The 13,895-nt window shown below is 35.8% G+C and overlaps 1 protein-coding gene across 1 annotated transcript in view; it reads right to left on the reverse strand.

Moving 5' to 3' along the window:
- Positions 1-9,476, reverse strand: part of CFAP95 (cilia and flagella associated protein 95) — a 111,004-nt gene extending 101,528 nt beyond the window's left edge. The window contains exon 1 of the mRNA XM_037061689.1: positions 9,376-9,476. The gene's annotated coding sequence lies outside the window, so the exon portion shown is untranslated. The remainder of the gene's footprint in view (positions 1-9,375) is intronic.
- Positions 9,477-13,895: the final 4,419 nt, after the last annotated feature.

Consider the following 13,895-nt stretch of genomic DNA (forward strand, 5'->3'; position numbering starts at 1 on the left):
CAACACACCATTGTTAATTATACTCACTATGCTGTTCATTCCCTCCCCAGAACTTATTCATCTTGTAACTGAAGTTTGTACCCTTCAACGACCTTCACAAATTTCTCTCCTCTTGTCAACCACCAACCTGCTCTATGAATCCAGAAGTGTGATGATACTGTTTTTGTCTTTTTGTGCCTGCCTCATCTCAGCATAATGCCTTCATGTTGTCACTAATGGCAGGATTTCTTTCTTTTTATGGCTGAATAATATTCCATTGTGTATACATAAAACATTTCTTATTTATTCATCCGTGGATGGATACTTAGGTTTTTTTCCATATCTTGGCTGTCATAGATAATGCTGCAACAAAAAAAGTGGTGCATACATCTCTCAAGACAGTATTTTCATTTCCTTTGGATATATACCTAGAAGCAGAAGTGCTGGATCATATAGTGATTCTATTTTTCATTTTTAGATGAATGTCAATATTGTTCCCTATAGCAGCTACCCAATTTACATTTCCACCCACAGTGCACAAGGGTTCCCTTTTCTCCACATTATATCAGTATTTATCTCTTGTCTTTTTAATAACAGTAATTATAACAGGAAAGATATCTCATTGTGGTTTTGATTTGCATTTTCCAGATGATTAATGATCTTTTTCATATATCTTTTAAATATCTTATTTTGTAAAAGTGTATATTCAGGTCCTTTGTTTATTTTTAAATTGAATTGCTTGCAGTTTTTGTTTTTGCTATTAAATTATATGAGTTCTCTATATACAAGGTCTAGCACAAATAACGCCCCTTTCATTTCAAAACCTTTTATTACAAAATCACAGGCATATAATTTTGTAACATAACAATATCACACTCAAGCACACCATATGACATTTTAGGAGAAATGTTCAAATTAAAACTATAAATTATTACACCTATATTATTACCCTACCAATTGCACTCAAGCAGGCCTTACTTTTGCCAGATGCTGTATTTTGGATATTAGCTCCTTATCGGGTAAGTGGTCTGCAGTTTTTTTCCCCATTTCATAGGTAGCCTGTTCATTTTGTTCACCGTTTCTTCTGCTGATGCAGTCTCACTTGTTCATTTTTGCTTTTTGTTGCTTTATTTTTTATGTCCAGAAAACCAGTACCAAAACCAATGTCAAAAAGTTTTTTATGGACTTCCAGGCAAGATGGAGTTGTAGGTAGACATACTGTATCTCCTCGAACAACCAAAATAAGGACAACCACAATTCAGAAACAAAGTAACAACCAAAACTGAAAGAAAATTTAGCTGTATGGAAGTCCAACAACCAAGGAGTTAAAATACACATTCATCCAGACCGGTAGGCGGGGGCAGTTAGGAGGCCAAGCAGCAGAGAGGGGTCACTGCATAGGAAGTGGTGGGTGACACTGGGTGCGCAAGGCACTCCAGGCACACAAAGTGGCACCAGGCAGACCCTGGGAGTGGGGTGGGGGTGGCAACGGCCAGACCCAGCTGAGGCGGCGATTGAGAAGCAGGGCACCTTGCGCAAGGTGGCTGGATGACCAGGCAGTGGTCCCACATTGGTGCACACAGATAACTGGGGAGCGAGACAGATCACACAACCCAGGGTCCTAGCCCCAGGAAATAAAGCCTCAAAACACTGATTGAAAATACCTGTGGGGATTGGGGCACAGGGAAAGACTCCCAGCCTCACAGGAAAGTTTGTTGGAGAAACGCCCAGGGAATGCACACAAGCCCACCCGCATGGGAATCAGCACCAGAAAGGCCCAGTTTGCTTGGGGGAAGTGGCGGGAGGGACTGAGGTGCAACAGAGAACAGGGCAAAGCGCCATTTTTCCCCTCTCAGACCCCACCTCCATATACAGAGTCACAACCCAGTGACACCTAAGGCTCCACCCCTCATATGTAACAGGTGCGAACAGACCAAACCATTTTGGCTCCAGCAGAAAACTGCTCAAAGCCCCAGAGCCAATACTTCTAAGCAACAAAGAGATAGCCAACCTTTAGATGCATAGTTCAAAATACGGTGATCAGGATGCTCACAGGACTGGCTGATTTTAGTCACAAATTAGAGGAACAAATGAAGGCTAAACTAAGTGAAATGAAGGGAAATGCACAGGAAACCAATGGGAAGGAAACTGAGACTCAAATCAATGGAGTGAACCAGAAGGCAGAAAGAAACATCCAACCAGAAAAGAATGAAGAAATAAGAATTCAGAAAAGTGAAGAGAGCCTTAGGAACCTCCAGGACATCTTTAAACATTCCAACATCAGAATTATTGGGGTACCAGAAGGGGAAGAGGAACAGCAACAAGTGGAAAACTTATTTGACCAAATAATAAAGGAGAACTTCCCCAATCTGGCAAAGGAAATAGACTTCCAGGAAATCCAGGAAGCTTAGAGAGTCCCAAAGAAGATGGACCCAAGAAGGAACACACCAAGGCACATCATAATTACATTACCCAAGACAAAAACGAAGGTGAGAATCCTAGAAGCAGCAAGAGATAAGGGGACAGTCACCTACAAAGGAGTACCCATCAGACTGTCAGCGGATTTCTCAAAAGAGACCTTACAGGCAAGAAGGGGCTGGAAAGAAGTATTCCAAGTCATGAAATGCAAAGACCTACATCCAAGATTGCTTTATCCAGCAAAGTTTTCATTTAGAATGGAAGGGCAGATAAAGTGCTTCTCAGATAAGGTCAAGTTGAAGGAGTTCATCATCACCAAGCTTTTATTATATGGAATGTTAAAGGGACTTATCTAAGAAAAATATGATAAAAAACATGTATACTAAAATGACAGCAAACTCACAATTATGAACAACCACACCTAAAATAAAAACCAACTAAGCAAACAACTAGAACAGGAACAGAGCCACAGAAATGGAGATCACATGGAGGGTTAGCAACAGGGGAGTGGGAGGGGGACAGAAAAGGAAAAGATACAGAGAATAAGTAACATTTATGGTAGGTAGAAAATAGACAGGAAGAGGGTAAGAATACTATGGGAAATGTAAAAGCTAAAGAACTTAAGACACATGGACATGAACTAAAGGGGGGGGATGTGGGAGGGAGAAGGTGTGCAGGGTGGAGGGGAATGAAGGGGAGAAATGGGACAATTGTAATAACATAATCAATAAAATATATTTTTAAAAGTTTTTCCCCATGTTTTCTTCTAGGAGTTTAATGATTTCAGATTTTAGATTTGTCTTTCATCCATTTCCAATTAATTTTTGTGACTGGTGTAACACTGGGGTCCTGTTTCATTCTTTCGCATGTAAACATCTAGTTTTCCCAGCACTATTTACTAAAGAGACTATCTTTTCTCCATTGAGTATTCTCGACTGCTTTGTAAAATACTATTTGACCATATATACATGGTTTTATTTCTGAGCGCGTAATTCTGTTCCACTGTTTTATGTGTCTGTTTGTATGTAGTATCACATTAGCTTTCTAATGTCGTTTGAAATCAGGAAGCATGATGTGTCTGGTTTTGTTCTTCTTTCTCAGGGTTGCTTTGACCAGCCAGTGTCCTTTGTGGTTCCATACAAAAATTATGCCTTTTTTATTTCTGAAAAAAATACTATGATGACCCTGAGTTACACTAAATCTGTGGATTAATTTGTGTTGAATGGGCATTTTGACAATATTAATCCCTCTAATCCATGAGCATGGGGTACCTTTTCATTTATTTGCATCTTCTTTAATTTCTTTCATCAACGTCATAGTTTTCACTGTACAGATTTTTCACCTCATTGGTTACATTTACGCTGAAGTGTTTTATTCTCTTTTATGCTATTATACGTGGGATTGTTTATTTCTTTTCTCATCTCATTTTTAGTGCATAGAAATGCAACTTTTAAAAAAAGTACCTTTGCTGAGACACAATTCACATGCCATATAATTCATCATTTTAAAGTCTGTAAGTCTATAAATCAATGACATTTGGTATATTCACAGACTTCCGCAACATCACAATTTTAGAACATCTCACCGCCCTAAAAAGAAATCCTGCACCTGTCAGTCACCACCCTGATTCCCCCTTACCTCCTCCCCAGTCCTAGGCACCCACTCACCTACCTCTGTCTACACAGATTTCTGTACTCTGAGCATATTTCAGATGAGATTGGTGTGTTCGGGGTGGGATGGCCATAGACTGGACATATTTCATATAAATAAAATCATACAATATGTGGTCCTTTGTAGTTGGCTTCCTTCACTTAGCAAAATGTGTTCAAGGTTTATCCATGTTGTGGCATGAGATTTACTTTTTTTAAAATCTTCACCTGAGGATATGTTTTTTATTGAGTTTAGAGAGAGAAGTAGCTATGTTTGTGTGTGTGGTGGGGGGAGAGAGAGAGATCGATGACAGAGGGAAACATCGGCTGGCTGCCTCCCATATATGCGCTAACAGAGGATCCAACCCACAATTTAGGTATGTGCCCTGACAGGGAATCGAACCTGCAACCTTTTCTGGTATACAGGATGATGCTCCAATCAACTGAACCACCTGGCCAGGGTGAGCTTTTACTTTTAATTTAAACTTTTCTGTACTAATTAAATTGATTTTGTAGTACCATTGGCAGTTGTTGCTTTTCTAAAAACGTAAGAGTAGAAAAATGTATTTCATACATATCGTTAAATACCAATAGAATAAAATTTTTTCAATCTGTATATTTCATTTCAAAGTATGTGGTAAATGAGAGTGATTAATATGTATTAAGCCAGGTCTTTTGCTAAGTACTCATGCACTGTCTTACTTAATATACACAATAACTTTTTCAAGTATTGCACTTGTTTTACAAAAAAGGCAAATGAGGCACTTAACAGAAGAGGTTACAGAGATAGTAAGTTGTAGATCATGGACTTTAAAACTGAGCAGTCTGCTTCCAGAGTGTGTATTGTTCAGAACAGTAAATACAGATGATTTGGCATTGTTTAAAATTATTATAACCAAAATATAAGCCTAAATCATGTAAACATAGTTCTAGTTGTGTGGAGTAACTTGTATTTCAGTACAACACTGTGCTTTGCATATAGTATCAATAACTTTAAAAATCGAAGCCCATGGGGAAAGAAATTATTAGTGATCCCATAGACTGCAAAAGAACTCATTACAGGTTGTTTTGTAGCTCTCCCATAGCACATTCAAGACTTTTTTAATATGGAAAGCCTGAGTTATATGCAACTGGCTTTTCAGAGATATTTTATTATATAGAACAAGATATACCCTTAATTTGTGCCAGCTGTCCTTTTGCACAATAAACTAGAAAGGTAACCTATCTTTTCTGGCTACATAGCAAGCCATTCTTAGGACATGGATTAGTTGTAAATGTATATGGCAGACTTTACTACAACCATTAAAAAAGTTTTAAAAAGTAAAATTGATGTGTATTATGGGCTGAATTGTGTCTTTCCCACCCCCCAATTCATATGTTTAAGCCCTAAGCACTAGGACCTCAGAATGTGACTGCATTTGGAGATAGTACCTTTATAAAGATGATGAAGTTAAAATGAGGCTGCTAAGATAGGCCCTTATTTAATCTAACTGTTGTCCTTTTAAGAAGAGAAAATCTGGACATACAAGACACCTTGGAAAACAAAATAAACAAAAAATAAATAAAAAAAACAGAGACACCAGGGATGTGCATGCACAGAAAAAAGGCCACGTGAAGATACTTTAAGAAGATGGTCATTTGCAAGCCAAGAAGAAAGGTCTCAGACACAACCAAACTTGCTAACACCTTGATTTTGGACTTCTAGCCTCCAGACTGTGAGAAAATAAATTTCTGTTGTTTAAGCATCCAGGCATTTTGTTATGACAGGCCCAGCAAAATATGCTAAAAGAGGACAAAAAATGGAATTATATAAAATGTACCATTAAAACCAGAGATGGCAGAAAACAAAGACCCCCAAAAGAAGCAGAGAACAAGAATAAGGAATATAAAAAAAACAGTATATATTAGTATATGTAACTATATATATAATCAATATATATCAATCATCTAACTACATCAATAATCATTTTAAGGGTCAATGGTCTAAAAACATCAAAGGCAGAGCTGTCAGAGTGGATTAAAAACCAAGACCCAACATCATGTTGTCTACAAAATTATACTGGACCCTAATTTGAGAAAATGGGTACAAATGAACTGAAATAATGAGAGAGGACGTAGAGAATATATAATAATGAAGAAACTTCTTAAGTAAGAAAACTGCCAAGAACTCTTCCCCAGTGCTCTGTTTTATGATCCTTAAGTATTTCCCAAGTCCCTAGGATTGTGACTGGAACATAGCAGGAGCTCAATAAATATTTGTTGAATTAACACATGAATTTGAAAATCCAAAAGATAGTCAGGAATCTAATGTGTATGCTGTTCCAACCACCACCATCAAATCAACCAAACAGTCCACTGAATGTTCCACTGCCATTGCTCTGTGCTTTCTTCAGAGTTTCATGTTTGCATAGCCTGTTTTGTATAGAACCTTTAGGAACAAAGAGAAATTAGAGAAATATAACGTAGAAAAAAACCCTTTCAACTCTAATCTCCTTTTTCATTCTCTCTCTATATTCAGTGTGGAAGAGTGAAGGCCAGAGGCAGGAAAAATAGACTTTTTTCCTATATAAGTGATGGCTCAAAATACTACTGGAACCCTGGCTGGGTGGCTCAGTCGGTGGGAGCATTGTCTCATACACCAAAAGGCTGTGGGTTTAATCCCCTATTGGGGTACATCCTGGAGGAAACCTATCCATGTTTCTCTCTCACATTGATGTCTGTCTGTCTGTCTCTCCCTCCTTCCCTGTCTCCTTCCTTCTTTGCCTTCTTCTCTAAGATCAATAAACAAATCATTGGATGAGGATTTAAAAAATAGTATCTAAAAATAGTTCGTCTTTTTCTGGCAGCAGAGTCCATCCAAATGGCAGTAGAAAAGGGAAGAATATAGAAATTTTAAAAAAACAACCAGTTTTCCTTATGTGGATAATTCATGGGGTTCCAAAGTCATATCTACCAGCAAATAGTTATCTAGAATAATGTAAACTGTTTTTTAAAATTTCTCTTTATCAGTTCTTGAGAGCTTGAAATATTCTAGGGCAGAAAATGACATATCCTATTGACAAAAGCTCTTGTCTTAAAGTCAGTATACCAGAATGGACTGAGAGCTTGCTCGTGAAACCCTAGATTTTTTTTAAAAAACACCTTAATTTAAAATCTATATTTGGCTTCTAGTAATACACAATTAACTCCCCCATTAAAACGAATAAACTCAATGGCATGGCATTGAGTTCTAACTCTGGTTTGTAATTTAAAAGTCATATTTACATAGTCTAAAAGGTGTCAGGGGCAGTTTAGATTTTTTTCCAAAGACACTTTCTGAAATAAGGCCTGAAATATATTTTGTTTAAGCAAGTCATATCTCCTTTACTATGACTGCACTGATTAAGAATTTTTGATCTTTCAAACAGTGGAGAGCAAAAGTCTTCATTTGCTCTATTTCAATAGAATGTCTTGATATGCAACTTAGATTCATCTCTAAGTAAGACTGTGTGTAAATAAGGTTAATCTATTTTAGAAAACAAGTTTCTGGGAAGCAGGTCTATGTTATGGTCATCTGTGTCACCTCTTTGGACATGTCATATACATAGCAGATACTCAAAAATATTTGCTCAATTGAAATATTTCATCAAATAGACAGTTTGTGTGAAGACGGCTGCTACTAACCAGAACAGAACCTCATCTTTTTATTGCATGAAGCTAAATATGTTTACCTAATTAATAGTTCTAGCTGTTGAATACAGAATATCTGAAAGATATACAATCACATTAAAAATTAATTCTAAAATTTAGGTTTATCACTAATCAGAATGACCCTCCCTAGATAACTAATTGTTTTTTCAGTTTAAAGGCTATAAAATTAATTTCTAAAATGGCTTCACAAAAGAAAAAGCACATCTATGAAATTATACTTTTCTTGTTGAAAAGTCGTCAGCTCTGTTAGAACCAGCAATAAAGAGACAATCCTTCCTTGATGTTGGATGTATTGAGTTGGCACTGCCTCATATATTACAATTTTTCCTTAATATATTTGTCTATTTACTTCAATATGTATATTTCTCCCACCAACCTATAGGTCCCATAAGGCAATAAAATGTCTGTTTTCCTCAGAATTGTATACTCAGCAGCTAGCACAATGTCTTATACACAGTAACACTCACTAAAATTTGTGAAATAAATAAGTACAATTTCTTGGAGTCTCATCCTCTCAGGGGTGGTATTTAGGCCTCTCCTATTAACTCAATACATTATTTTTACACTGTCCTTTTTCACACTGATGATAATTTGAAAGACTTACCGTAGAAATTAAAGTGTCTAAAGTAGGAAGACATTACTCTTTGGCATTCCTTCCTAAAACTTACCAGGGGCGTTCAAACTTTTGGCGTCTGGGACGCACTGAGAAAGAAGAGTTGCCTTGGGCCACACGTTAAATACATTGTGACACGTAATCACAAACATATCTCATAATGTTTTAAGTGAGTTTAGGGTTTTGTGCTGGCCCACATTCATAGCCATCCTGGGCCACGTGCGGCCTGCAGGCCACAGGTTGGACATCCCTGATTTAGACTAACAGTCTCTATAAATACTATAATGCAAGTCTGAGCATAATTTAACAATTAACAAAGAACATCATCACTTCCTATGTGTGATTTGGACCTGATATTAATTTTGATGAGTGGTAGAGGTGTCTTAAAACATGGAAACAGGAAGAAACGGAGAAATAGGGTATATTTTTATTACAAAATTTCTGAGTTAACTTAAGTGAGATAAATGAAGGGGAAATATAGTCTTGCCTTATATTTAGGAAGTTATTGAAGAAATAGAAATTAAGCTTTTAACTACCTTTGTAAATTTTCAGTTATGATTTTTTAACCTGTCTATATTTAAGGGCAAAATATATATGATGTCATAAGATTATCTGACTTTGGGTGGTGGGTACACAATGCAATATACGGAACATGTATCACTTGAAACCTGTAAAAAAGAGTGTATGGTTTTCATTATTGTCATATTTACACTGAAGAATAAGTAAAACATTAAGAATGTCCCAGTCAGGGCACATGCCTGGGTTGCAGGCCAGTTCCTGGCAGGGGCCAGTTCCCACCAGGGGATGCACGAGAGGCAACCATACATTGATGTTTCTCTTCCTCTCTCCTTCCCTTCCCCTCTAAAGATAAATAAATAAAATATTTTTTTTAAAAAAGAATGTGCTACTACTTGGGTACTTCTTTCATTTCGTCATCCATTTAAAGGTGTACCACGAAGAAAATTCCTACAACAATGCGACGCCTTCAGCTCATGAGGAACAATTCATTGCATCACAGAGACACACCCATCTCCCCAGGCATTTCCATACACGGGTCCCGGAATGGCACCTTCTGTCTCCAGACATTTTCTCCTGTTCTTTTCTGAGGATTACATCATGGGTCCCTGAGCCTCTGTAGTAGGAAGGAAGAAGAGGGCAAAGGAAAAGGGTGACATTTCAGAACTATCAACTGTTAAGAAAACTAAAAAGTAATTTACTCAGCAACAAAACCCCTATCATGCAACAAAAAACTTAGGATCCTCTCTACTACGGTAGACGGATTCTAACATCAGCGTTAGAACCCACATCAGCTAGAATCCACATGGATTCTAACATCAGCGTTAATTGCTCATTTAAAGTCATTTTCATGATTAGCATCTTGATAACATTTGCTAGTTTTGTCAGGTTAAAAAACAGTTCATGTTTTATCTAGGAGATTAATTGTGGTTGCAGTATAATAGTTTCTCTTAGAAATATTTTTAAAAGTTTCACATTGAAAGTTAGTATTTAGCTTAGCCTTAGTTTACTATTGTTTTAATGCTGATTTACTCATCATGCTTTCTCTAGTCACAGAAATCAGTAATGATTAGTGCTGCACAGTTTAAAGATGCGGTCACATGCATTTTCCTATTTTTACTTCAACAATTAGAACAATGAAGTGATAGAGATATCAACTAAGTATAATAATAATAGATAACATTTGCATGCATGGGTGGTTTTGTGACTTTTAAAAAATAGTGCTCTAGTACATATGCAGTGTTCCATTTGGGAAAATAAACCTACACACTGAGGCAAGGGTTATACCAAAACTCTCATGAGTTTAATGTTGTCATTGAAAATAAGATATTAATTTCTACTCATTTACTTGAAATGGTCTTTAATCAAACTTTAAATATGACATTGCTCCTGTTGACTTTTCATAAGAGTTCATTAAAAGACATTAATATTGTGACTTTTTGACTGCTGCGTTTCCCTTCTCATATTTCTTTATTAGTAAGTTCTTGAATTTTAAATTTTAGGACAGTGACCAGATTGACGCTTGGCGTACTATAAAGTATATAGTTAACCACAATGCCAATATAATAATGAAACATTTAAAATCCAATACTCCATTTTTTTAATGGGAAAATAAGTTGTGTTTTTTTCTCTTGCCATAGTCAGTACACAATAAACATTTTTAATACTATTTACACTCTACCATACATAGTACAGGTAGGGCAAAAGTAGGTTCACTGTTGTTCTTATGGAATGTAATATAACAATCAATAAACAATAATGCGTGAATAAACTCTATTTTGTGTGTTCAAAACTGTAAACCTACTTTTGCCCCATCTGTATTATGGTGAGAAAATGGACTTCAATCCAAATAAATGGAGTAAATAGGCAACACAATATAGTCATATGAGTAGAATAATACAGAACGAAGATGGAAAGGTCATCTCCAACTGTTCACAAAGTAATCATGCACCCTGTCATTAAAACCACCTCTGTGTCTTCCTCCTTACTGGAGCCCTCAACACACACATGCTTTTTTATTGTAGAAAGTTTGGAACACCCGGGAGGGTGTAAATAATGTATATTTATAGATCTTAATTATCTCCAGTAATTAATTCAAGCATACAAAGACAACCATTGTTAACGTTTTAGTGTATATCCTCCCAATATATTTTATATATGATTATATTTATATTATGTACAATTCATTTTGTATTTGTAAGTTTAGGGTTCTTTTGTATGCTGTTTTGGTACTTGTTTTTGTCATTACACATCTACTTTTTCCTCTATCATCGAACAGTCCTCTAAAATATGAAAAACTTGATTTGGGGAGGTGTGGGAAGATTGTCAAAATACATTCACAGCCATGTGAAAAATAATTAAGAGACATGGTCAACTTAAAAATCAATAAATCTCTAAGAAAATTAATATGTATAAGCGATGAGTACTCTACTTGGCTAATTAACAAATAAATATATTCATGTCTTTATTAACATATACTTTTTAAAACTTAAGTTACAAAAATTGTATTTTGTTCTTTGCATTACTTAGTAAAATCCTCCTATAAACACACCTTCCCTAAAAGCTTGGTAGCATATTCTTCTAGTTCTATTGTGCTTTTGAATAAGTAAATAATATTTCATCAAATAGATTTAGCATAATTCAATCAAACTCCACTATGGGGCATTTAAGCTATTTACAGTATTTCATTATTATCAGTAAATATATCTTGCAGACCTCTGAACATAAATATTTTAGTCATTAAACACAATCATGATAAATTCATCATATCCTACTCTAATATATAAAGTCTCATGAATTCCAATTCTTAATTTCTTTCAACTTCAGCTTCCTTACCTCAAAATTATGGGGTTGGATCAGAGTTTTAATAAGGTCTAATTTTAAGTTGGTCCGAAGGTTGTGGGTTATTGTTAAGCTAATAAGTTTCAATTCTAAAAAGTTTGATTTATACATACATATAGTAGACCCTTAACAACTGAGTAAAACAATTTGTGAACTATTAGAAGAAAACATGAGATACAATTGATGCCTTTCAAATGAGGAATTCCTCTTTCTGGAATACCAATTTTACTTCATATTTTAGGGACAAAGCTTGTGTTTTTTCATCATCAATTTTTAAGATAAAAATAAAGTCTTTGAAAAAAATTATATTTCTGAGCATGCTGTTTTGAGCTTTGCCCCCCAAGAAGTCAGGATTTATTTTTTACTTTTATTAGGAATGGATGCAAGGGTTTCATTAAGTGAACAGAAAGAAGACATCAATGAACTCAAACCATTTTAAGAACTGGCATCACATTCTTAGAGTAAGGTTTTTGAAGTTGTCCTCAGCCTTGAAATCTAAACACACATTTGCTCACTATGCTGCCTCATATGAGAACTTGTCAGGTTAAGATTTGTTCGATTTTACTAATTAAAACCTGTCCCATCTTGCTTTTGTACCATTTTGTGAATCTTCCAGCTTATTTCTATTAGAAACATATGGCCAATATTCATATGGCAGGTCTGTCCTTTATTAATATAGCCACAGGGAATATCAATGATTGCATAGTTATGTTTCTTATTCGATGCTTTAAAATTTAGCATCCAATGATTGCTTTTGACTTTCACAATGAACCCTACTTTAAATGCTCAACATACATTACATCTTTACATTCAACGGACCATAAGCTTGCTTTTTAAAATAGGTTTTATAAAAATGCAGATTTCAAGGATTAAGTAAAAAAACAAAACTGAAGACACCCAGATTTTCTCTATTACAGAAGGATGAAAAAATCTGTTATATAAAAATTTGAACCATGGCATCTTAAAATCTGAATGAACTAGAAATCCTCTTTTTCCTACTAATTTTTTTCACTCCAAAAGTGACACAGTGTTGAAAGGACACCAAACCTTCTGCAAAATGAAATACAGTTGTCTCTTGGTATGGGCGGGGGATCTGTTCCACCACCCCCAGGGGTACCTAAATCTGCAGATGTTCCTCTTTAAAAAATGGCATAGTATTTGCATGTAAGTTATCCACATCTTCCCACATACTTTAAGTCATCTCTTCATTAAGTACATTACCTAATACAATGTAAGTACTATGTACATAGTTCTTACACTGTATTATTTAGGGAGTATGACAATTCATACAAAGAGGAATACCAAAAAACCAGAATTATCTTCTGGAGGATGGGCATCTTGTAGCATAGGCTTCCTCAGCTAGGTGAGTGATCTAGAAACACATCTGTATCAGGTACCAGCTGGTGTTGTTGCTAGAGGCTGCATTTCGGCTTCAGTGAATTTTTTTTTTTTTTGAAGACTCACAGTTTGCCCATTTAATGATGGGTGATTTACAGGGCACCTGCCCACCCTGGGCTGAGTGTTCAGCAGTTTTTAACCAAAAACGGTGTGATACCTGGCCCCACCCTCCCTATTTACCAGATCTCACCCTGAGTAACTTTTTTTGTTTGTTTTCCTGGATGGATAAAAAGTCCTCAAAAGGAAATGTTTTGGCAATGTTGGAAGGGGTGAAACAAACAAAGAAAAACAGAAGCACTAAAAGGCATTAAAATTGACAAGTTTAAAAACCATTTTGAGCAGTGGAAAAATGTTTTTATAGGTGTATTGCATCAGATGGAGAGTACTTTGAAGGTGACTAAAGTTTAAACATGCAAGAATAAATATGCAATTTTTTATAAATAAACTCTGGGTTTGGGGGGGTCTCCCCTCGTATATGTTCAACATACTAGAACTAACCATTCTAGGCCTAATTACATGTTACCCTCAGCAACAACAGTAATTATTTATCCCAAATATTTTCTATCCAAGGTTGGTTGAATCTGTGGCAAATAGAAGGGTCCACCATACACTCCACATGGAAAATCTAAAAAATATTCAGTACTGTACATCTACTTCCTATGTAGTGGTGACAAATAACTTTTCCTTTTCTTTCCTATTCCTTCCTTTAATGCATTTGCCTTTAAAACTGGTATTTTTAAAACAGCTTCTCAGAGGCCGAAATTTATTAGGGAAAGGAAGTTACCAACAAG

Source organism: Sturnira hondurensis, unplaced genomic scaffold (assembly GCF_014824575.4).
Source record: "Sturnira hondurensis isolate 20B ecotype Veracruz unplaced genomic scaffold, ASM1482457v3 Scaffold0013515, whole genome shotgun sequence".
Lineage (NCBI taxonomy): Eukaryota > Metazoa > Chordata > Mammalia > Chiroptera > Phyllostomidae > Sturnira > Sturnira hondurensis.